The following is a 23,094-nucleotide window of genomic DNA, read 5'->3' as shown; positions in this document are numbered from 1 at the left end:
TGCCAGAAAGGTGGTTGAGATATTTTTGTGTTCCTCAAGACGAGGTCTTCTCTGAAGCTGACCACTGATGGAAAGTTTTACCAATCAATTTGCAATACATAAGTAAATGAACAATATTCACAATGATGGATATGTTTTTCCCCCATGGAAACCTTCAATTAATCGCAAGTACCATGTCAGAAAGGACCTGTTAGGACGAGCCGTCTCATAATGAAAAGTATTGGATTGGCGGGACATCTTCATCTGCAACAACCTTGGAATTACAACCTCTGTCTAATGATGTAGGCCAAATATTGGATTGTGATTGTCACTTCTTCTACATTCACGTGGTACATTTCTGGCATGGCCCAAAATTCTGCCCATATGTTTCACCGTCCATTTAAGGCAAAATAAACTACATTCCCTTTTCCTTGCGATGTTCCAGCTCTGCTTGGGATTCCCTATTGAATGCGGCAGACAACCTTCTGTCAGGTTATTTAATGAGCGAGCCAGGGCCGGGGAATGAGAATGAGACATGACATTAATTCCCTATGTGTGCACTATCCAGATTCCGTCCAGCCATACCGATCGATAGTAATTCAGTTCGGATACCAATACAGCGTGGTAGATCATTTGGAAGAGGAAGTATCACTGCAGTGCGCTGCTGATAAAATCAGGAATGGAGAAATGAAAAGCGGGCTTATTTGGGATTTGTTTATGCTTAACTTGTTTCTTTTCTCGGAAAAAGCAATCCCTTAATCCCTCCACGCGAATAGGTTTTATGAGCAGGGGCCTGAAATGTGCACAGAATGATGGAGAATATGCTACCTGGCTGCACAGGAGAATACACGTTATTCCAATGAATGACCTTGCGACCCCCCCGCAATTCTCAGCAGTTCTGGTCTCTTTATTTATTTATTTTGGTAAATAAAGGGAATGTGGATATTTTCAAGGTTCTAGGTTCTTTAGAGGAGCAGATTCCATACTCATGGAAGGACATACCATATGTGCAACTTGTGCCTATTACTATCCAAAATGGTCTCTGTACTTTCAACTTGACCTCACTTTTTAGATAATGTGATAAATAGAACATTTGCTGAACACTTTATTTAAAAATGATATTCTCTTATCATAGAAAAGTCACTCCAAAGTGCTGGCTACGAGGTGTCTCCTTTCTGTGCGTTTTGCAGTCCACTGCCTGTTGTCAAGTGCAATCTGTCCCTAGCAGCTGAGAAGACAGATTACAGCACATGAGGGAAGGTCTAATTTTTCAACGGGATGTAGGTGAGGGTCCGTATCTACTGCATGAGGGGGAGGGTCTGAGTCTGTCATGGCTGTCAGAGACCACAGGTTCAAATAGGCTACCTTGGACAGTCTTTCCACAATCCACTGTCTGACAGATTCCAGAGGCACCCCAACCTTTACCCTTTAACCCCTGTACAGAGATCTGGTCTTACAATGGGGTGCACTGGATTGCTTCCACGGAAGGGCCGCCGATCAGAGGAGCAGCCCAGTGGCAGGAAAGGTTGCCAACCAGGGTAAGACAAGCGATCACATCGGGGACAAAATCATGAAACTAGCAGGTAGTCAAAGTCAAGGTGAATCCAAAAAACGGGAATAATCAGAACACACAAACAGGGACACAGAAGTATATATCAGTATATCAACACTATTGACTGGCAGTTGGATTTAGAGCTTCAGGGGTTTAAACAACTGATTGTCCCAACAAGAGCACTCAGGAAGAAGTTACCAAAACCTAGACCAAAATTAACCCAATAGCTGCCTTATAAAGCAGCACAAAAAGTCCCAGGGAAAAAATAGGACTGATGGTGTCACGCATTGCCAGCAATAAAAGTGTGCCGATGCCCGAAAGTGGAAACAGAGGAGGCACAAATTGGCACAGGTGTTACAGTATCTCTCTACAGAATGTATGAGTGGGGTATGTCTCTCTGCTCCAGCTCGCCAATCTGTCAAACTGCATACAGCCATAACAGAGGGGCACAGTTTCAATTCACAAAAGGCTAGACATTGGACAAAGTCAGGGCAATTCATACTGGGAAGTAAGGGAAAGTAAGTTCCGGCACCTATTGTTCTGGCAGAATACTGATACAGAAGAACCACCCACCCAAAAATTGTGAATTACAAGTTACAAAGCATGAGAATTGTGAAACTTCCTTGGCATATTAGATTTACAGCGGGTGAAATAAGTATTGAACATGTCAGCAATTTTTCAAGTAAATAGATTTCTAAATGTGCTATTGACATGAAATTCTCACCAAATGTCGGTAACATCCCATCCAATCCGTACAGGCAAAGAAATCAAACCATAGATGTTGTGATGACACAGCATTTTATCTTAATTAACCAGATGTCTATTTTCAGTAAGCCAGGAGGAATAGACTGTTATCTATATGATGACTTTTGAATTTATGCATTTGTTCTTCAGTTGGTCAAGAACCATACACTGTTGTCATTTGAGTCTCAAACATTGATGTTTGCCTCTTATATCAGCTCCTACAACTTACTGTCTGCTATCTTTGCAAGACAGTGATGCAGGGTCATTGAATGATGGATATTTGCTTAACATGCTGAATGACCATTGTGTGGGACCCTGTAGGTTGTTGACTTGCAAAACAGAGGAGGAAAAACTATGCAAATTGATTAAATAGTCAAACAATGTGAGTTAACCTCATCACATCTTCCTCTAGACCCCTGGATGCTGGCTTGAAGGACAACAGTTGTGAGCTATATAAGTGGGGTATGCCTCTATCAAGACATCCAGACAGCCAAGACATGCATACAGGCAAGAGATCCAGAGATCCAAAGACCCAAAAACTCTTTTCAAAACCTCAGCCAGGAACACTCTACTGGATAGCTGCCAGATCATGGCTCCATCACGAGGCACATAGATTTGACATTCTACAGGTTGCCAGCTTAGGGGACCACAGCCACGGCGAAAGAATACAGATCTGCTCCATTGACCATCACTGAACCATGGATATGTTTGGGGTAGTCAGGAATTGAACCCACTGGTCACCTGAGTACCATGGATACATTTGAGAAAGCCAGAATTGGGATGCACGGATCACCTGGCTCAAAGGAGATGTTCGGAGAAGCCAGGTTGTGACCCTCCAGTCACCTGGCATTTTACCTCAATTTACTGTCAGCTTCCTAGGCTTGTCGTTACCTCCTTTCTGTGTGTGCTACAGATTGGGGTAGTCGGCCCTGGAAGCTCTGAAGCCATAGCTGCTCTTATAATGCCAAGTCAGTGGAAGGGTGAGACTCTGTAATTTTGCCCCATCTGGGTATTTTGCTGGGACTGTTCTATGTGTTATTTGCCTGTTTTGTGGTTCAATAAAGAATTGCCACACTGTTTAACCCTCATCCTGCATTGATTGAGTAGTAAAAGGAGAGTGGGCGTTCCGTGGAATGATCTCTGGTCCATGCGGATTCAGGTAGCGGACTGCGGCACCCACTGACCCCTATGTCTCCATAGATATCCATAAATTATGTGTAATAAATGACACAAGGAAAAAGTATTGATCACACTTACTGAAATGTAATTAATACATTGTACAAAAGCCTTAGTTGGTAATGACAGCTTCATGACGTCTCCTGTATAGGGAAACTAGTTGCATGCATTACTCAGGTGCGGTTTTGGCCCATTCTTCCACACAAACACTCTTAAAATCCTAAAACTTCCGTGGACTCCTTCAATGAACTATGAGCTTTAGTTCTTTCCATAAATTTTCTATTGGATTCAGGTCCGGTGATTGGCTGGGCCATTCTAGCAGCTTTATTTTCTTTCTCTGAACCCAATTGAGATTTTCCTTAGCTGTGTGTTTGGGATCATTGTCTTGCTGAAATGTTCAACCTCGTTTCAACTTAATCATCCTGGTAAGATGGAAGCAGATTTTTATCAAGAATGTCTCAGTACATTTGTCGATTTCACTCTTCCTTAAATCATACGAAGTTTGCCAGTGCCGTATGCTGAAAAACAGTTCCACAACATGATGTTCCCACCTCCAAACTTCACTGTTGGTATGGTGTTTTTGGTGTGCTATACAATGCATGTTGGCCTCCAAACAAGATATTCATATTATGGCATCCAAAAAGTTACATTTTTATCTCACCTGACCACACTATAGTTACCCAGTATTTCACAGGCTTGTCTAAATGTTGAAAAAACTTTGAAAGCGCTTGAATATGCTTTTTTGTTCAGCAATGCAGTCTTGCGTGGTGAGCATGCATACAGGCCATGGATTTTGAGTGCATTACTTATTGTTTTCTTTTAAACACTTGTACCTGCTGATTTCAAGTCTTCCTGTAGCTCTCCACAGGTCATTCTTGGCTTTTGGACAACTCTTCTGAATTTATTTTCCCTCCTTTGTCTGAATTTTTGCGGAGGGAAGCACTTGGTCGCTGCTTGTTTATAGTGAAATTATGTTCTTTTCACTTCCGGAGGATTATGGCCCCAATAATGCTCACTGTAACCTTCAGTAGTTTAGAAATTCTTCTGTTACTAAAGCCATCAGTATGTTTTGCAGCAATAAGGTTGCAAAGGTTTTGAGACAGCTCAGTGGTTTTACCTATCATGAGATCATTCTTGTGTGGCAACTTGGTAATGAGACACCTTTTCATAGGCCATCAGTTGAACCAGCTGTTTATATTTGTCACTAAGTGGCTGCTTTCTAATTACTGATAAATTTCAGTTGGTGTCATGACTTTCCATTGTTTTTGCACCTCTCTTTCTTCATGTGTTCAATACTTTTTTCTGTGTCATTTCACATTATTAAACATAACTTGATTTATGGACATCTATGGTTTGAGTTCTTTGTCTGTGTTGATTGGATGGGTTGTTACCGACATCTGGTGAGAATTTCATATCAATTGCACCTTTAGAAATATATTTCCTTAGAAAATTGATGACGTGTTTAATACTTATTTCACCAGCTATATATGTGCCCCTTTGTTATGGGGGAAGCAAAGCAAAGCTTTTCTATCAGTTTTGTGTGGAATGACAGGTGTGCTTTAATAAGATAGTGGCTGGCATTTATCAAAAATGGCATCAACTATGTCATTCTATATTTATCAAATGTTAATGATAAAGTTGATTCAAATTTCACCAGCGCAGATATTTAAGCATGGTAGAACACTTCCTATGTGTCATATATCTCACAATACAATGTAAAATTTTGTGCAAATTGCGACTTTTTATGCATATTGGTACACTTCCTAATATTAAAAAAAGGAGGAGAGCAATGCGTCAAATGTTGCACGTTCACGTCGAATTTTGTGCAACTACAGAACTTGTTATGGATGTAAAAAATGGTCTGCCTAGAATAAGCAATTTTTTTTGCAACTTTTATGCAGAAATGCAATCATAAATAGAGTATATCATACTTCATTGAAAAAGGTTAATCATGATTCTTGACCCATGATACATGTGTCCAGCAATTATGACTGCCTGCAGTTACCACTAGGGGGAGCTTACTGCATAATGTACGAAGTAACGCAGTAAACATTGAGCTCACTAGCTCCCTCTTGTGGAGGCTGCAGGCTGCCAGAATAATATATGCATTGGATTTGGAGCCCTGTATTAGAAAAATAAAGCTTTTCTGTCTATAAAGATATATTAAGAGTTTATACAGCACAGAACAATAAATGTATACACGGGGATGAATCCTTTCCGTAAATTATCTTTTATAGTCTATGGTAGCTAAAAAAAATTACCTACCCTTTTCGGGTCTCTGCAGTTTGTCTGTAGCGCTGTCATCATGTCGACAGTGCTGCCGCCAACCAGTGAGCTTAGCTTCTTGTGCCGACAGCGCAGGCCGAGCAGCTGCGCTCACTGATCAGCTGCAGTGTTGACGTGATGTCAGCGCTGCAGCCAGACAACAGAGACTAGGTCAAGTTTTGTGAAAGGAGATTTAAAAAAAAAAAAAAAAAAGGTATTTAATGCCAGCCATTTTTCTAATAATAATTATAATACATCAGTCCATTGCTGTTTTGCGATCAGCTGAACTTTTGCATTGCCATTAGTGATGAGCGGTAAGGTGTTATCTGAGCATGCTCGTGTCCTAGTCGAGTATTTTCGGCATGCTCGAAAAAAAATTCTCGAGTCGCTGCGGCTGTTCGATAGCAGCAACACATGCAGGGATTGCCTACAAAACAGGAAATCCCTGCATGTGTTGAACAGCCGCGAGACACGCAGCTGCGAGACACGGACATATTTTTCAAGCATGCCGAAAATACTCGATTAGGACTCGAGCATGCTCACATAACACCTTATCCGGGCACACTCGCTCATCACCAATTGCTAGATACCCACCCATGCCATCAGTCGAGGTGTTTTCACAGAGAGGTAATTAAATCCTTTGTAGGATATGCCAATCCTGCCCCAAAACAAGACATCTGCTATTAGAGATATCACCATCTTTTCCCCTAAAGGATGTCTGCTTTTATTCCCCCCACCCAAAAAAAAATCCTAATGAAAAGTGAAGCTTTGTCCGCGGAATATAAACAACATTGAAGTCATCCGAGGATAAATCCGGCTATCTGCTCTATTAAACGCTTCCCGTATAATTGGAATTTATTTAAATCCTTATTAGGTTCCTAACAAGAGGCGCAAACGTGCCGGTAAAAGGCTCGGCGAGGTAGATCGACACGGCTGATGCGCTGCGTTTTAATCTACCGTGTATCTGTTTACAGAGACTTATGAAAATTCCTGTCGGCAGAAGAGATTGTGCCGCGTTACCTCTGGAGGATTTCACCCTTCAGCAAGGTACTTGACATGCAGCTCCAGTCACTGCCGGCAGCAATGACTTCTGCGTGGCTGGAGCTACTGCGCCCAGCAAGAGGCTTCATCTTATTATAATGCTAAAAACCCAGCGCTGCCATTCAGGTTCTTTATGCCCTCTGACAAAAAAAAAATGAAGGTTGCGGCATGAAGTAATCTAGCTGTAACCACAAGCACTTTCTTGGTAATAATGACCTTCCATCGCTCACTTAAGCATCATCCCTGCTGACCTACTTTTACACTGGGAGGACTATTGATGTCCGCAAGGATCCAAATGCAAATGACCCTCGTCTCCTACTGGTTTCATTGATTTCATGCGACAAGCCATAGGTACAGTATGTCAGAAAGAAGAGTTTGCGAGATACATAGTATTTAAAGGGGTTGTCCAACCCCTTCTCAATCACTATGCTCCCCCCCACCCCCCCCACCAATCAAGTCAGTCTCTCGTCCGAGCAAATCGGCCCGACTCTGATCAGGGTGTGATTAGAACGGGATCTGATTTTCTAAAAGGTGGAGAAGAAAAAAAAGAAAAATGAAAAGATTCTTCCATCTTCTCCATTCTGTAAGTCCGTGAACATTTTGGCAGCTGGCAGATGTCATCCGGGTGCAGTCCGATGTTTTCCACTGACTGATTGACTTGAATGGCTGAGAGCGGTCCGAGAACCGGAGGCAAACCGTGTACCACTCGGTTCAGGGATAACAGCGGACATGTGCACTTCCTCGTTGAATAATATAGGGACGAGAGCTATCCGTCAAAACAACGGATAGAACTCGTCCGATTTTTATGGTTGTGTGCACAACCCCTTATAGTTACTTCCGGTGCCAGTGCTGTTCCAGCTGTGTCGACACTGTCTTTCTAGGTTCTTGCATGACATTATTATGTCACGCAATCAAACGGGCAATCAGCGCTGGCGTCACTCTCCCTTCATCCGGATGAATCAATACATCCGGGAAAAAGTGACAAGCTGCTGCTCGCTCACTTTCTCCGGATGTCAATTGCGAGAGGACAGTGAAGTCAGCACTGATTGGATACAGAGATCACACGACATAACAGGGAGAGTCAATGTCAACACCGCTGGAACAGCACTGCCACCGGAGGTAAGTATAAGGCCGGGGTTACACTGGCGAGGAATACGGACGAGTGAGAGGCGTTAAAAGCACGCATTACACACGGACAAATTATTCTCTATGGGTTTTCTCCCAACAGCCGTATATTTCTCTGGCGTATTCTACGGTCCGTGCCAATCGTAGCATGCTGCGATTGTCAGCGTACTACGCCCGTAGTACGCCAATGAAAGTCTACGGGTGCGCTAAAAATACGCATTACACACGGACCACATGTGTGACTTGCGAGTAATACGCACCCGGTGTGTCTTTTAGAAAAGCCGGCAATTCAGTGCGCGATACAGTAAACTCACACTGACAGGTTTAATAAAGAAACGAAGGAATAGATATATACACATAGAATGCGCATATATATATATATATATATATATATATATACACAGTTGTGGACAAAAGTATTGACACCCCTGCAATTCTGTCAGATAATACTCAGTTTCTTCCTGAAAATGATTGCAAACACAAATTCTTTGGTATTATTATCTTCATTTAATTTGTCTTAAATAAAAAAAACACAAAAGAGAATGAAGCAAAAAGCAAAACATTGATCATTTCACACAAAACTCCAAAAATGGGCCAGACAAAAGTATTGGCACCCTCAGCCTAATACTTGGTTGCACAACCTTTAGCCAAAATAACTGCAACCAACCGCTTCCGGTAACCATCAATGAGTTTCTTACAATGCTCTGCTGGAATTTTAGACCATTCTTCTTTGGCAAACTGCTCCAGGTCCCTGATATTTGAATGGTGCCTTCTCCAAACTGCCATTTTTAGATCTCTCCACAGGTGTTCTATGGGATTCAGGTCTGGACTCATTGCTGGCCACCTTAGAAGTCTCCAGTGCTTTCTCTCAAACCATTTTCTAGTGCTTTTTGAAGTGTGTTTTGGGTCATTGTCCTGCTGGAAGACCCATGACCTCTGAGGGAGACCCAGCTTTCTCACACTGGGCCCTACATTATGCTGCAAAATTTGTTGGTAGTCTTCAGACTTCATAATGCCATGCACATGGTCAAGCAGTCCAGTGCCAGAGGCAGCAAAGCAACCCCAAAACATCAGGGAACCTCCACCATGTTTGACTGTAGGGACCGTGTTCTTTTCTTTGAATGCCTCTTTTTTTCTCCTGTAAACTCTATGTTGATGCCTTTGCCCAAAAAGCTCTACTTTTGTCTCATCTGACCAGAGAACATTCTTCCAAAACGTTTTAGGCTTTTTCAGGTAAGTTTTGGCAAACTCCAGCCTGGCTTTTTTATGTCTCGGGGTAAGAAGTGGGGTCTTCCTGGGTCTCCTACCATACAGTCCCTTTTCATTCAGACGCCGACGGATAGTACAGGTTCACACTGTTGTACCCTCGGACTGCAGGGCAGCTTGAACTTGTTTGGATGTTAGTCGAGGTTCTTTATCCAACATCCGCACATCTTGCGTTGAAATCTCTTGTCAATTTTTCTTTTCCATCCACATCTAGGGAGGTTAGCCACAGTGCCATGGACTTTAAACTTCTTGATGACACTGCGTATGGTAGACACAGGAACATTCAGGTCTTTGGAGATGGACTTGTAGCCTTGAGATTGCTCATGCTTCCTCACAATTTGGTTTCTCAAGTCCTCAGACAGTTCTTTGGTCTTCTTTCTTTTCTCCATGCTCAATGTGGTACACACAAGGACACAGGACAGAGGTTGAGTCAACTTTAATCCATGTCAACTGGCTGCAAGTGTGATTTAGTTATTGCCAACACCTGTTAGGTGCCACAGGTAAGTTACAGGTGCTGTTAATTACACAAATTAGAGAAGCATCACATGATTTTTCGAACAGTGCCAATACTTTTGTCCACCCTCTTTTTTATGTTTGGTGTGGAATTATATCCAATTTGGCTTTAGGACAATTCTTTTTGTGTTTTTTCATTTAAGACAAATTGAATGAAGATAATAATACCAAAGAATTTGTGTTTGCAATCATTTTCAGGAAGAAACTGAGTATTATCTGACAGAATTGCAGGGGTGTCAATACTTTTGGCCACAACTGTATATATATATATACATACATACATGTCATTGTGACAAACATATATATATTTATACTTCACAGAGTTCTTCATAGCAGAATAGCCACTAATTAGATTGCCGGCTTCTATCAAATCATTCCCCAACCCGACATGAAATGACACATGGTTTACATTCAGTAAAGCATTTCATTTCATGTTTTTTATATGTCCCTGACTAATAATTAGATGAGGATTTGTGTGCAAAATTTGGGAGTTGTAGTTGTTATTTTAAGGGGTTAATTCGTTGTTAAAAAATGTGTGGGCTTCCCATTGCCCTATAGTGGTGGCGAGTGGGTTAATCTAACAAAGGGTTAATGTCACCATTCGATTGTAAGATGACATTAACCCTTTGCTAGAGTAACCCATTCGCCACCGCTACAGGGCAATGGGAAGCCCACACATTTTTTAACAACGATTTAACCCCTTAAAATAACAACTACAACTCCCAAATTTTGCACACAAACACTCATCTAATCATTAGTCAGGGACATATAAAATACATGAAATGAAATGCTTTACTGAATGTAAACCATGTGTCATTTCATGTCGGGTAGGGGAATGATTTGATAGAAGCCGGCAATTTAATTAGCGTCTATTCTGCTATGAAGAACTCTGTGAAAAATAAATATATATATGTTTGTCTCAATGACTTGTGTGTGTATATACAGTATATATATGCATTCTATGTGTCTATAACTATTATTTCGTTTCTGTTAGAAACCCGGTCATAGGGCTCCATTATATGTCCATTTTGCAAGGCGGCGAGAAAATCTCAGCGTACGGATTGCATACGGATGCCATACGGATTACATACGGATGCTGACATGCGCAAAATACGCAACCACACCTTGCTTACGGATGACATACGGAGCACTATTTAGGGGTCATTCATCCGTATTACGCCTGTAAACTATGGACCGTATTTTGCGTCGGTCAGTGTGAACCCGGCTTAAGTGTTATAATTTTACTTTGGGGAAACATAGGAATCCAGAAGTGGTGTCCGAGTAGTGGACAATTCCTTTAAACTTTTCTTATATAAATGCCATGTTAAATTGAAATTGTGCGACAAATTTTGGTGTTATTTCTATCCATTTTCTCATTAAAAAATGTAAAATTTGGGCAATTTTTTTTTGTATTAAAAATATAATAATTTTCTCTTTACTGCCCAATGATTTAAAATTCTGTGACACACCTGTGGTGTCAATATGATCACTGCACCCCTAGATGAATTCATTGAGAGGTGTAGTTTGTAAAATTTGGTCATTTACGGGGGGGGGGGGTGGGGGGTTCTGCTGTTCTGGCACCTCAGTCTCGCGTTTCGGGACTGTGCTTTGGTATACCATGATGTGGTAGTTTTTATGTATTGGTTTTAATTTTGTCTTCTTTTAAGTTTATTATTAGGATCGGGTGTACGGGGTCGTTTTGGGATATAAATCTATCGCTCAAGATTACTAAGAAGGCATCTTATGGCACTCACGGAAGAATCTTGAGAAAAGTTCTGCTTGCATTCATCTTGGATATGGATTGGGGGCCGTAGACGTTCGGGAGATGGATGACGTGTTCATTGGTTGTCTCTTTTTTTGAAGACTTCGCATGGACTATTGATGATAGGGCCTTTTTTATATATAGTTTGGCTTTGGTCTTTCTCCTCTCTTTTTGTTTGTTTGTGTGTATGTATATATGTATGTATATATGTATGTGTATATATACATATGTGTGTGGAGTATATTGCATTATGGGGTGTTTCAATTTTTTGTTATATATATCTATACAGATTTCATAAGGTTTTATTGATCTTTAAATTGTGGCCAGTATATATTTATAAGGGCTACATGTATATCCAATGTGATTGTAAATGTATATTGTGGCTAGTTGATATCCTCCTAATGATAGTATATATATGCAATAATACTGTTATTCTGATTAGATATTATGTTATTCATGGGGTATAAGTTGGTCCTGGTTTTTCCCTCCCCTCCCCCCCTCTTTTTCTTCTTCCCTTTTCCTTTCCCCCTACCCCCCCTTTTTTAATCTTTATTGTGATGTTGTTTGTTTGAAGATGTTTGTTTGGGCTTTTTGTCCTATTGTAATATGTCCGCCGAGGTCACAAGTGCCGCGCATGCGCGCCCGCGGCTCCTGCTGTATGACGTGCCCAGCCAGTGTCGGGCTTTGGATCAAGTGGGCCCGCGTGTTTCCGGCCGCGTCAGTGGTGGGAGGCGCTTCTGCAGCGGAGCTGCGGGCGGCGCGTCCGCGGCACTTCCGGTGCGCACATATAAATGTGGGCACCGTGCATCCTTCACTTATGCCCCCTGAGGAAGGAGCTTTAGAGCTCCGAAACGTGCGTCGGGGAGTCGAGCAGTCCGCCCGGTCATCCTGAATTAGTAAGGTAATGTTTTGATGTGTAGTAACCCTTTGAGGGTAGGCTGTGTGTATATTTGAGTACATTGGGAATTTCCCTTTTGGTTTTTCATATATGTGAACAGCCTTACTCACCTCTCATTGTAAAGTTTTTTATGTGCTGTATTTACCTCCTCATTTTCTGTTAATCATGAATATGAACAATGGTTTATTCTGGTACTGGGTTTGACTAGGGCTGGATTGCTTGATCTGCACTTTGCACTACTTGCACTTTGGTTGCCATTTGCACATGTCCTCCAGTTGTCCTCTTTTTTGTCCTTGTCTAATAAAGATGCTCAATATGTTTATACTACGGATCTAGAGTCGCATTTCTTCTGTGGTTTTCCACATTCCTCACATTGTAAGTTTTGAGCGACTGATCCTTGATGGTCCGGTGTTTGCTGCACCTGTGTGTCAATTTATGACATACAGGATGCAACACTTTATCATTGCTGTTTTGTGTTGTCAATTTTTTTCTGTGTTTTGCACAGGGTTTTGCATTGATAGGATGGACTTCAGGGCTAGGGATAAGTCCTGGCTGGGTCAAGCCGATGAAGTTTTCGGACGAGACGGGGCAACTGGTATGCAGACGGATGGTCATGGGAATGATGTTTCATTTGAATCTATTAAGAAATTGCTCATTAAACGAACGAAGATTTGGTGGAGTAGAATATTTTTAGAGAAGTATATTGCGAAAAGTATGATTCCGAGAGGTTTACGGGTCCGTATTCTACCCACCTTTCCCATTGAGGATGCCGAATTTATGTCGAATTGGGAGGAGGCATGTGGGACATGTTCCTTGGCATTAATGAAACTATTGATTGATTACAATTCGAAATCTATTAGTGGCCTAGATAATGAGATTGATCAGGCCTTGGTAGATCTCCGGGCTGGTTGTTCAGTGGAACAATTGAAGGTTTATGAGGACAATCTTGAGAAATCAGTGGATACTGTAGTGAAGAAAATTAATGACACACAGGTGTCAAAATTCAACAGAGATATTAAAGATTACCAGGACCATACTGTGTACCAATGGAAAAGACGCACTGGCAATTTATCAGTAGGACACCGTAGTGTCTCTAATACTTCAATCTCGTCACTCAGTACTCAGTCTGGAGCCTCTACTTCCTCTATGGTTACCCGATCTAGGGTTAATTATGGGCGAATAAGAAATTACAACTCTCACCCATTTAAAAGACAGAAGTACCGCTCACCTGAAGGCTCAAGTAAGAGTAACAAGGTAATCAATCTTAGTGACTACATGCTCACTAGAGCTGATTGTGCTCTGTTATGTAAGGGTCTGTCATTCTCACCTGTGGCGGGTTTTGACAGATTTACAGCCGTTAAAGATCTGCACATTTTTGCCAGATCGTTACTGTTTAAACGTTTTTTCTTTGATGATAACAAAAATAAACTGTTTCCTACAGAAAAAGAACAGTCGGCCTTGAGAATCCTTGAGGAGTTGGCGGAGGAACATTCATCCACCGAGGGAGATAGGATTCCTCCGGCTTTGAGGGTACGCTCCAAGAAGTTTCCCCCCCTCTCGAGCTGTGGTGTCATTGACCTTTTTGTTAAAGTAGTTAGCAATGAATTTCTCAAGTTGCCGCAATATATACAGAGGGACAACCTTTCTGGGGAGGAGAGGAAACGGTTGAGTTATCTGAAGAGTCTCCCTGATGTTGTGATTAAGCCGGCGGACAAGGGGGGAAACATCGTGCTGTGGCCCAGACCAATGTATGAAAGAGAAGCCATGCCTCAGCTCTCTAACACTACTTGTTACAAGAGACTGACTTTTAACCCCTTGTCCGCCTACTGTGCACGACTGAAGGGGATCCTTACTAGAGCTAGGGATGCCGATGTTATTTCCGGGGAACTCTTCACAGCATTAATTGTTGCTGAACCTATGATACCAACCTTTTATCTCCTCCCCAAGATTCACAAAAACATACAGTGTCCCCCAGGTAGACCCATAGTCTCTGGGCGGGGGGGCTACTTGGAGTGTATTAATCAGTGGCTGGATTTTCTTTTCCAGCCACTTGTGGAAGATTTGCCATCCCACCTCAGAGATACAAATCAACTGTTACGGAAAATGGATGGTCTCACTTTGGAGGATGATACATTTCTGGTCACTATGGACGTTGAGTCGTTATATACGAATATCCGCCATAGTGACGGATTACGTGCAGTTGATTTCTTTCTCTCCACATCCAATTTTTCGCCACGTTTCAGGACTTTTGTCTTGGAAATTCTAGAATTTGCCCTTACGCATAATTTTTTTACGTTCAGGGGGTCTTTCTTCCTGCAGCTCCAAGGGACTGCGATGGGGGCGGCCTTTGCGCCTTCGTACGCTAATCTGTTCCTGGGGCTGTGGGAGAGAGACCTCCTGATGTCAGACCGTCTGTCATCTATGGAGCGCGTCCCTTTGTGGACGCGCTACATAGATGACATTTTACTGATCTGGCAAGGGGATATAGGGTCACTGGAAAAGTTCATTCTGGAATTAAATGGTAATGACCTTAATATTCACCTTACGGCTTCGTATGATCTAGGTAGGGCAGAATTTTTGGATGTTTTGTTGAGGAGGGGTCCGGAAGGGAGGATACAGACCACTATTTACAGAAAACCTACTGCTACAAACATGGTCCTACATGCATCCTCCTCACACCCCACCCATATGGTACGCTCTGTACCGATAGGTCAATTTCTACGCCTTAGACGCCTATGCTCAACAGAAGAGGAGTTTGAGGTTCAAGCAAAGGATCTGAGGGGTCGTTTTGCAGAAAGGGGGTATAGTAATAGGTCAATTAAAAGGGCCTATCTGCGGGCTAAACATAGTAATAGAGATACTCTCTTGTATAAAATCGATGATGAGGTTGGGAAATCAGAGATAGCGAGATTTATTACAACCTTTAATGCCCAGTCTGATCAGGTACGTGAGATTTTAAAGAAATCTTGGAATATCCTGCAGACGGACCCCATCTTAGCAAGGATCATCCCAGACAAACCACAAATTACTTTCAGGAGAGCGAGAAATCTACGAGACCATCTTGTACGTAGTCACTACGTTGGAGATCCACCTAAGACTTTCTTGGATAATTTTATTCGTAGTAAGAAGGGTGGTAGTGCGGCCTGTGGCCACTGTGTGGCGTGTGAAAATATGATCAGTGATAATAAATTTAAGGATTCTACAGGGCAGAAAAAATATAAGATTGAGAAAAATATCAACTGCCTATCCCGTAATGTGGTATATTATGCCACATGCCCGTGCTCCCTGATCTATATAGGTCTTACGACCAGACAATTGAAGGTTAGGATCAGGGAGCATGTGCTGGGCATACAGGCCGCAGCCAATGAGGAGGAGGTGCACTTGTTGAAGACTCTACCGAGACACTTCAAGTTGCACCATAATTGTGACAGCAGTGGTCTTAAATTTAAGGGTATTGACATGGTAGATATGGGGATTCGGGGTGGTAAAATCTCCCAACGTCTAGCTCAAAAAGAAACGTGTTGGCTCTGGACGCTAAATACGGTACATCCCAATGGATTAAATGAAAGTTTATCGTATGTTTCATTTCTATGATCTCAGTCTCGCGTTTCGGGACTGTGCTTTGGTATACCATGATGTGGTAGTTTTTATGTATTGGTTTTAATTTTGTCTTCTTTTAAGTTTATTATTAGGATCGGGTGTACGGGGTCGTTTTGGGATATAAATCTATCGCTCAAGATTACTAAGAAGGCATCTTATGGCACTCACGGAAGAATCTTGAGAAAAGTTCTGCTTGCATTCATCTTGGATATGGATTGGGGGCCGTAGACGTTCGGGAGATGGATGACGTGTTCATTGGTTGTCTCTTTTTTTGAAGACTTCGCATGGACTATTGATGATAGGGCCTTTTTTATATATAGTTTGGCTTTGGTCTTTCTCCTCTCTTTTTGTTTGTTTGTGTGTATGTATATATGTATGTATATATGTATGTGTATATATACATATGTGTGTGGAGTATATTGCATTATGGGGTGTTTCAATTTTTTGTTATACTGTATATATCTATACAGATTTCATAAGGTTTTATTGATCTTTAAATTGTGGCCAGTATATATTTATAAGGGCTACATGTATATCCAATGTGATTGTAAATGTATATTGTGGCTAGTTGATATCCTCCTAATGATAGTATATATATGCAATAATACTGTTATTCTGATTAGATATTATGTTATTCATGGGGTATAAGTTGGTCCTGGTTTTTCCCTCCCCTCCCCCCCTCTTTTTCTTCTTCCCTTTTCCTTTCCCCCTACCCCCCCTTTTTTAATCTTTATTGTGATGTTGTTTGTTTGAAGATGTTTGTTTGGGCTTTTTGCCCTATTGTAATATGTCCGCCGAGGTCACAAGTGCCGCGCATGCGCGCCCGCGGCTCCTGCTGTATGACGTGCCCAGCCAGTGTCGGGCTTTGGATCACGTTGGCCCGCGTGTTTCCGGCCGCGTCAGTGGTGGGAGGCGCTTCTGCAGCGGAGCTGCGGGCGGCGCGTCCGTGGCACTTCCGGTGCGCACATATAAATGTGGGCACCGTGCATCCTTCACTTATGCCCCCTGAGGAAGGAGCTTTAGAGCTCCGAAACGCGCGTCGGGGAGTCGAGCAGTCCGCCCGGTCATCCTGAATTAGTGAGGTAATGTTTTGATGTGTAGTAACCCTTTGAGGGTAGGCTGTGTGTATATTTGAGTATATTGGGAATTTCCCTTTTGGTTTTTCATATATGTGAACAGCCTTACTCACCTCTCATTGTAAAGTTTTTTATGTGCTGTATTTACCTCCTCATTTTCTGTTAATCATGAATATGAACAATGGTTTATTCTGGTACTGGGTTTGACTAGGGCTGGATTGCTTGATCTGCACTTTGCACTACTTGCACTTTGGTTGCCATTTGCACATGTCCTCCAGTTGTCCTCTTTTTTGTCCTTGTCTAATAAAGATGCTCAATATGTTTATACTACGGATCTAGAGTCGCATTTCTTCTGTGGTTTTCCACATTCCTCACACCTCAGGGGCTCTTCAAGTGCGTCTTAGCATCCGGAATCCATAACAAGAAAATCTGCATTACAATATGGCGCTCCTCCTTCCTTTCGGAGTTTTGCAATGTGCCTGAAAAGTAGTTCTCAACTACATGTAGGGTATTGGCGCACTCAGGAGAAATTGCACAATAAACTGTGAGATCCAGGTTTTCCTATTAGCCCTTATAACGATTAAAAAATTGGGGCTAAAACAACAGTTTAGTGGAAAAACATAATTATTTTTTATTCACCGCCAAATGGTATAAAATTCTGTGAGGCATATGTGGTGTCAATATGATCACTGTACCCCTAGATGAATTTATTTGGAGATGAAGTTTGTAACATGGGGTCACTTAAGGGGGAGTTTTTGCTGTTCTGGCACCTCAGGGGCTCTGCCAATGTGACATGACACCCTCAAACTATTCCAGGAAAATCTGAACTCCAATTTGGCGCTTCTTCCCTTCTGAGCATTGCACTGTACCTCAAAAGTAGTTTTCAACCACATATGGGTAGTGTTGAGCATTCCGAAACAGCAAGTATCGGGTATCGACCGATATTCACTGTATTGGAATTCCGATACTGAGTTCCGATACTTTTAGCATATCGAATACTGGAATCGGAAGTTCCCATAATGCTATGAGCCAGTTTGATTTGATTCAGCCAATGACGATCCTCAGAAGTGTGGGTACATCCTGTTAGGCATGTAGGCATGTTAACTAATGGCATGGCTGTGATTGGCTGCTGAAATGATGTCATGATGCACTATAAAAGCCGCCGCCGCCGCCATTTTGGGTTCACTCTGCTGTGAATTCAGTTAGGGACAGGCTGCTGTTCAAGACTGTGAGGGACAGTTAGAGATAGCGATTTTCACAATCATAGTGTGCTTTACCCAGGCTACATAATCCACCACTGTAGCTTTCTTTTGCCTTGCAGCAGTGTTCACAGCTGTCTGCAAAGTCTGTGTGAGTGCAGCTCACGCTGAGTAGTGTGTCCTGCAGCCACGTCTGGTTGTAGGCCGCTCAGCGTGTGTCACTGCCTCATACATATTTTTCTTTTTTTGCTGCTCATTTTTCATTCTCCTATTAGTGTGTATCCATCCATATCCATATACGTTGGTTGCAAACACAATAGGAGTAGACAGCGGAGCCTCTCTGCAGCCTTTCAGTGCTAGTGCCCAGTTTGCTGCACTGGTCACGGCTGTCTGAGAGGTCTCTGTGTGTGAGTGCAGCTCACGCTGAGTAGTGTGTCCTGCAGCTACGTCTGGTTGTAGGCCGCTCAGCGTGCGTCACTGCCTCACACATATTTTTCTCTTATTGCAGCTCATTTTTTTATTCTTCTATTAGTGTGCATCCATCCGTATCCATATACGTTGGTTGCAAACACTATAGGAGTAGACAGCAGAACCTTTCTGCAGCCTTTCAGTGTTATTGCCCACTTATCTGCACTGTTCACGGCTGTCTGAGAGGTCTCTGTGTGTGAGTGCAGCTCACGCTGTAGTGTGTCCTACAGCTACGTCTGGTTGTAGGCCGCTCAGCGTGCGTCACTTCCTCACACATATTTTTCTTTTATTGCAGCTCATTTTTCATTCTCCTATTAGTGTGCATCCATCCGTATCCATCTACATTGGTTGGTTGCAAACACTATATAGGAGTAGATAGAGGAGCCTTTTTTCTGGCTTGTGCCCTTCAGCTGCAGCCAGATTAGTATTACCCTATTTTTTGGAGCCTCATCTTTTGCATTGTAGGTTACCTTCCTGCATTGTAATAGCTCCAAAAAGTTTGTGATACTATCGCTTTCAAATCTTTGGTCACATCCTTTTAGTTTTTTTGAAAAAACAAAAACAAAATAAAGTTCACCATCACTCTATTTGACAGTTGTGTAGGCCACATTAGCTCATATTAAAGTGTAGTCCACACACACACTTTATAAAATTAGTGTTTCTTATACCTGTTAGCAGCTGTTCAGGAATAAGCACACTAAGCCCCCCCTTTGTACTTTTCTGCCTATCTTTATCAGTCTAACAAGATGAAGAAGGCAGGGAGTAAGGCACGTGGGCATGGAGTTTCAGCAGGGAGAGGACGTGGGGATTCTGCAGGGAGAGGATGTGAGGATTCTGTGCCTGCTGCGGGCACCAGTGAGTCAGCATCCCCCAGTTTTACCAGGCAACAATCCTTTATGCGCAGCTTTGTAGGACCTCGCCGTACCCCATTGCTGCGGGAGGAACAAATTGAAGCCGTTGTCGGATGGATGGCAGCTAACGCATCGACTTCAATGACTTCCACGTCCTCTCAGGGCCAGAGCACCGAAGAGCAACCATCTGTCTCTTCACCACCTGCCAAAGTGCCCAGGCAGTCAGAGAGCCCTGGACAGGAGCCATCACAGTCTCTACTTCTGTTCTCTGAATCTGTTGGCTTGGAAAGAGGGGGCCAGCCAAGCAGCATTCAAGAATGTGAAGAGGGAGTATGCAGTGATGCGCAACTTCTTTGTCCCTCTGAATCTGAAGAGGCGGGTGGGCCAGTGCCTATGGTCAGCACACCTCAGTACGCATCAGATGATGACGAGACTCAGGTGCCACTTTCTGATGCGTACGGTGCTGGCGTGACTACCCAGGAGAAGCAGGTGTTTGAAGAAGGGAGTGTAGATGATGAGGTCCTTGACCCATCATGGCGTGAGGAACAGGAAGGTGGTGGGAGCAGCTCTGAGGAAGAGATTCCCCGAACGGCCAAAACAGGAGGGAGAGGGAGGGGGCAGACTTGGTTGCCTGTAGTCTCCACTTCGGCACCCGTTAGGAGCATTCCTCTTCCAAAAGCCAAAACGGGCGCTCCCAAGACTTGCAGTGCGTGGTTCTTTTTTGACACAGTTGCAGATGACATTTGCTTTGTCAAATGCAAGCTGTGTCATCAGAAAGTCAAAAGAGTGAAAAATGTCAACAACCTCAATACCACAAATATGTGGAAACATGTGCAGACCAAGCACGAGCTTTAGTTACACAGACACACTGAAGACGTAGGCCCACGTACAGCACCACCTACCACCTTTTCAGCTCGTGTTGGGGCTTCTTCCTCCAGCTGACACACAGCTGGTTCGGCTTCCTCACAGGATAGCCAAGGAAGAACCTCTGGCACTGTTGTCCGGAGACCCAGTGACATTCCACCCACAGCACCACGTTCCCAGTCATCCTCACACTCCCAGGCCACTCTACAGCCATCGGCAGCACAGGCATGGGATAAAAGGCGGCCATACTCGGCAAACCATCCCTGAGCACAGGCTCTGAATGCTGGCATTGCCAAACTACTGGCCCTTGAAATGCTCTCATTCAGGCTGGTGGAGACTGACACCTTCCGGAACTTCATGGCATTGGCGGTCCCACAATACACAGTGCCCAGCCGATTTTATTTCAGCAGGCAAGCCACCCTGCCCTGCAAAAGCATGTGGAGGGAAAAATAAAACATGTGCTACTAAACGCCGTCAGTAGCAAGGTCCACCTGACCACCGATGCGTGGACCAGTGACCATGGACAGGGACGATACCTTTCCCTCACTGCCCATTGGGTCAATGTTGTGGAGCCGGGTACAGATCTGGAGAGTGGCGCTGTACGTGTTCTGCCAACTCCACGGATTGCAGGAATCCAGTCTGTACACATTGACTCCTCCTCCTACTCAAGTTCCTCAGAATCAGCGCTGCAGGAGCCTGTTACGACCGATATGAGCACAGCCGTGGCCAAACGTCAACAGGCCGTACTGAAATTAATTTCTTTGGGGAATCAAAGCCACACAGCGCAGGAGCTCAGGAATGTCATCAAGCAGGAGAGCGACGTGTGGTTTCTGCCAGCGAATCTCCAGCCAGGCTTGGTAGTGTGTGACAATGGCCGAAATCTGGTGGCAGCTCTGGGCCTAGACAACTTCACTCACATCCCATGTCTGGCACATGTGCTGAACTTGGTCGTGTAGAGCTTTCAGAGGGACTATCCGGATCTTGATGCACTGCTGCACAAGGTCCGCATAGAGTGCGCTTACTTGCGGCGTTCCAGCACGGCAAGATCGCTGCTTGCAGCTCTGCAGCGCCGATTACGCCTTCCGGAATATCGCATCGTATGTGACCTACCCACCAGGTGGAATTCAACGTTACATATGTTGGAGCGGTTGTGTGAGCAGCAGGCAGCAGTCATGGAGTACCAGCTGCATCAGGCGCAAACAAGTCGCACTGTGCGCCGGTCACACTTCAGCACCACTGAGTGGGCCTCTATGAAGGACATCTGCCTCGTTTTGCGTGCCTTCGATGATTCCACGCGGATGGCGAGTGCAGATGATGCACTAGTCAGCATGACTGTCCCCCTTATCTGCCTGCTTCAAAAAACACTGCAAGCACTAAGGGAGGAGGTTTTGGAAGAGGTGGAGGATGAGAAGTCACAAATGCCATCTGCTTCTGGACAGTCTGCGCTACGTGGTTCCTCACAAAGGCCTAGGCAGGGGACACTTTGTGAGGAGGATGAGGAGGAGTCAATGGAGGAGGAAGACATCTCTCCAGAGGAGGGAGGTGCACAATGCTCTAGTCAGTATGTACAGCGAGGGTGGGTTGATGCAGAGCAGGCAGAGATGACGCCTCAAGCAGGGGACAGCATTTCTTTGGCAGTTGGGAGTCTGTAGCACATGGTTGAGTTCATGCTGCAGTGCCTGAGAAAACGACCGCCGCATCGCCCAAATTCTCAACACGGCTGATTATTGGGTGTACACCCTCCTAGATCCTCGCTACCGGGACAACTTACAAAGTCTCATACCACCGTTGAACCGGGAGCATAAAATGCGGGAGTACCAAGACACACTGGTGCAGTCCATCATATTCTCCATTCCACCCGAGAGCAGTGCTGCTAGTGCTTTACAAAGCAGCTCTGTGCGTCAAGGCAGTGGAGGAAGCTCTGCACAAAGAGGGAGCAGAGGCAGCGCCTCAGCACAAGGCAAGACCAGTATGGCCCAAATGTGGCAAAGTTTTGTGTGTCCGCCACAAATGTCTACACCATCACAGACGGCTCCAGTCAGCAGGAGGCAACGTTTCCGTCAGATGGTGACAGACTACTACAGAGTACACTCCCAGTAACACAGGAACAAGTGTGGATTGTGCAGACGCCACTTCAGAGCAGCAACTGGCGGGGTTGGAGGCCAGGGGAAATACTAGAGACATTGGAGCCAGAGGCCTAAGTGGAGCACGGTTACAATCAGTAGTAGTCTACAACCTATATAAAACTTTCTGCAAGTAGGCCTCCGCCTGCTGCATGATTGATCCTGGGCTTCAACACAGCCAGTTGTCGCTCGGAAGTGCTGCCCGCACAGAGAAAAACACTAGCTCCTGTGTTAGTGGGGTTCAGTAACGTCAGCTGCTCCTCTGCTGTGTGGACAGCAATATCTCCTGCTGCCTCCACATTCAAGCTAGATCATATTTTTAACTTGCTCCAAGTAGGCCTCAGCCTGCTGCATGATTGATCCTGGGCTTCAACACAGCCAGTTGTCGCTCGGAAGTGCTGTCCGCACAGAGAAAAACACTAGCTCCTGTGTTAGTGGGGTTCAGTAACGCCAGCTGCTCCTCTGCTGTGTGGACGGCAAAGTCTCCTGCTCCCTCCACATTCAAACTAATACTGATTTTTAACCGTGCTCCACTTAGGCCTCTGGCTCCACTGTCTCTAGTATTTCCCCTGGCCTCCAACCCCGCCAGTTT

The 23,094-nt window shown here is 44.0% G+C and overlaps 1 protein-coding gene and 1 long non-coding RNA gene across 2 annotated transcripts in view; one reads left to right on the top strand and one right to left on the bottom strand.

Annotated features, from left to right (window-relative positions):
* LOC141057904 (uncharacterized) overlaps nt 1-16,275 on the top strand; it is a 28,923-nt gene extending 12,648 nt beyond the window's left edge. Inside the window, exons 2-3 of the long non-coding RNA XR_012222044.1 lie at nt 13,763-13,851; nt 16,003-16,275. This is a non-coding gene — a long non-coding RNA (uncharacterized lncRNA). The remainder of the gene's footprint in view (nt 1-13,762; nt 13,852-16,002) is intronic.
* Nucleotides 1-23,094, bottom strand: part of TTC7A (tetratricopeptide repeat domain 7A) — a 421,036-nt gene that overhangs the window by 115,937 nt on the left and 282,005 nt on the right. The gene's annotated exons all lie outside the window — the stretch shown is intronic.

This window comes from Dendrobates tinctorius, unplaced genomic scaffold (genome assembly GCF_039654945.1).
Source record: "Dendrobates tinctorius isolate UK_male_01 unplaced genomic scaffold, ASM3965494v1 ptg000205l, whole genome shotgun sequence".
NCBI classification, from domain to species: domain Eukaryota; kingdom Metazoa; phylum Chordata; class Amphibia; order Anura; family Dendrobatidae; genus Dendrobates; species Dendrobates tinctorius.
The sequence above is the reverse complement of the archived record's forward strand: the minus strand, read 5'-3'. Positions and strand labels throughout refer to the sequence as shown.